Source organism: Podarcis gaigeae (assembly GCF_964106915.1).
Source record: "Podarcis gaigeae genome assembly, chromosome: 12".
In the NCBI taxonomy this organism is placed as follows: domain Eukaryota; kingdom Metazoa; phylum Chordata; class Lepidosauria; order Squamata; family Lacertidae; genus Podarcis; species Podarcis gaigeae.
This window is the reverse complement of record NC_139688.1, coordinates 34,186,355-34,189,277: the sequence shown is the minus strand read 5'-3', so window position 1 is coordinate 34,189,277 and position 2,923 is coordinate 34,186,355. Positions and strand designations below refer to the sequence as shown.

The 2,923-nt window shown below is 41.7% G+C and overlaps 1 long non-coding RNA gene across 1 annotated transcript; it reads left to right on the top strand.

Annotated features, from left to right (window-relative positions):
• The first annotated feature begins 1,225 nt into the window (after positions 1 to 1,225).
• LOC310828724 lies at positions 1,226 to 2,414 on the top strand. The gene is made up of 2 exons (XR_014557092.1): positions 1,226 to 1,287; positions 2,167 to 2,414. It is a non-coding gene; the product is annotated as an uncharacterized lncRNA (long non-coding RNA).
• Positions 2,415 to 2,923: the final 509 nt, after the last annotated feature.

Genomic DNA, 2,923 nt, shown 5'->3' with positions numbered 1-2,923 from the left:
TAGTCTCGTAATCTGGGGAACCGGGTTCGCGTCTCCGCTCCTCCACATGCAGCTGCTGGGTGACCTTGGGCCAGTCACACTTCTTTGAAGTCTCTCAGCCCCACTCACTTCACAGAGTGTTTGTTGTGGGGGAGGAAGGGAAAGGAGAATGTTAGCCGCTTTGAGACTCCTTAAAGGGAGTGAAAGGCGGGATATCAAATCCAAACTCTTCTTCTTCTTATAAGTGTGGTGTGAATGGGGCCTTAATCTGGTAGAATTTGCATATGCTTGATGAAAATATCTGTTTGATTCAAGACTTCAGCAACAAAACGCTGGACCAGCGAAGGATATAATTTCACTTCAAGGGCTGGCAGATTATTTGCCAGACACAAAACTGCGTAGGCCTATATCTATGGAGCTATCTTGCTGTTGAAAGCTGAGGACATACATATGCTTTTGAAATTAGGCCCATATGTACAGATACCCAATTTGTGTGAGCCAATGATGAGATGCGTTTTTCCATGACTACTTCAACTTTTCCTTATTAAAATATTTATTTGTAATGCAGTAGCAATAACGATATTTTGTGGTCAAACACAATATGATCCCTTCATTTCAAATGTAATGGAATTTTTTTCCACCAGGCATGCAGCAATGCCATGCTTAAAACAATAAGCCAAGAAAACAAATTTATATTTATATAAAAGTATCAGAAATCACAGATAGGGCCTATAAGGAGATGGTTAAACTAGAACACCCCAGACCACAGTGTTTCTGACTTTAATCTTCCAAAATAGTTTTTCATCCAAATCTGACTAAAAAATGGCATAGCATTTTTATATGACATACTTCAAGCATTGTTGCTTATGATCTCACCCTCTGACAGTAAATATTGGGTTAGCAATTTTCTGGAATTTAGAAAGAGGATTTTCTCTCTCCTCTCTTCAGCTGAGTTTCTCTGTAATAGATCTTTTGCTGACTTTGCCCTTTCCTTAGACATGAGAAGTTCCATCAATATTTGAGGAAGAGTGAAGTGGGGAAAGTAGATTGAAGAAATCTATTTATTATAGACTGGAAGTATGTCTTAGGTCTGTAATGGCATCCAGTTGATTTAGGTTGGTGGGACAGTGCCCCATTTCCCCAAATGGACCACCCTCCATCGCTAGACAGTCTAAACATGATAGTTCCGTACCAGAACAATGCTTTCTATGCAGACGGTTCTACATTCAATTATTGATATTTCAGTCTGAAGTTGGAGCCAGGGCTGAGACCTTAGACATCTATTGTTAGCCATTACAGACAACACAGGTAGGGCATTTACACATTGCCAGAAGAAAAGGAAAGCTACCACCAAAAAAAGATTGACATTAAATTTGTATGTGCTAATTTATAGCATTGGTTCAAATTCAGAAAGAATCACTGTAATTTAAATAGAAATACAATGTATCCCATCATAGTGAAGAGGTTGCCTGTGTGTCTCCTTAGTCTGCTGTTGAGGTCCTAACCGTGGTGGGTAATTTCAGGGCCTCGGCCTTCCCTTCTTATGGTTCATATGGGTACCCTAAACACTGGAGAAGATGGAACAGTGGTCTAATTCAGTGTAAGGCAGCTTCATATGGTCACCTGAGCCCTCTCCAGGCATCCTACTAACATGTATAGTTAATATATGTGTGGGAAGAGCATGCCAAGCTTTGTCCCTGTTGCCATCATCCTTCCTAATCTGGAGGGCAAACTCCAGAGAGCCTCTGATAGTTGTGAACTGTGCAGGGTTGTATTTCACATAAGTAAATACACAGGAGGCTTCCTGTGTCGGATCTTCCCCTTCCAACTCACAGAGGATGAGAGAGACAGTGAAATATGGGAGCTTAGTGCTCATCCCCACCTTTCCCATTCACATGCTTGTTTTACCCAAAAGTAGAACTCGAGAAGCAGGGAAGGGGGGGGGGGTGGAAGAGATGTTTATCAACAACAAGTATTCCCCTCAAATGCCATTTGCTGAATTTTCTCTCATCAACCTTTCCTGGGCCCCCCAAACCTCAATCTCTCCCTCAGTCCAGAGGTCAGCATCCCCCTTCTTTAGACCACCTGTGAATATTCCACATCTTTATGGTCATTATTATGAGATATACATTGTATCCATAAAAAATGCTATTGGATACACTGAAGGGTTTTTCTCTTTTTTTGCAGCTTGCTCTTTTAGATGTCACACCTCTTGCCAGCATCTGAAATTGCCCAGTCCTCTCTCAGGAGTCTTCCCCCACTTGAGATATAGCTTGCCTCTGTCTTCAGATATTACTTTCCACTACATTCTCATTCAACACTCTGTCAGCTCCATAACTTCCTCTTCTTTCCCACCCGACACGTGGATGCAGACACTAAACAGTAAATGGAATTAAGAGCCATTAAATTAAATCTGCACTGAGCAAATGACAACATGTGAAGCAATGCAGGCTGAAGTATTCGGTTGGTGTTGAAACTCACCATTGAGTTTCATTTAGGGCAATGTCACCTGAGTCAAGTTATGGATCAGCCAGCTGATGTCACCTAATGCCCTAGAGTTATGCTATGTTGAGAACTAATGATCTGGGGTATTGTGAGGAATTTAAAATGGTGGCCATGAGTTGCTGGTCAAAAGATGGCCACAACTGAGTAAGTCCACCAGATGGGGATTCCACAAACAACAAGTCCAGGATTTAGTCATTGACATATCTAGGGATGGCTGTGAAGAATTCCTACCAGAAGCACTGGAGATCCACTTCCAGTGGGTGGAGTTGATACCGAGCTAGATGGACCAGCATTCTCATTCACTTTCCATGTTTCTATATTGTTGGTGAAAACTACCTTTGTTCATTTGGCTTGCTTGCAAGGTTAATTTACAGGTATTGGCCTTCTGAAATATTTGACTTTGGGTTTGTGAGCTACAGTTCCCAGAGTGGTTTATCAA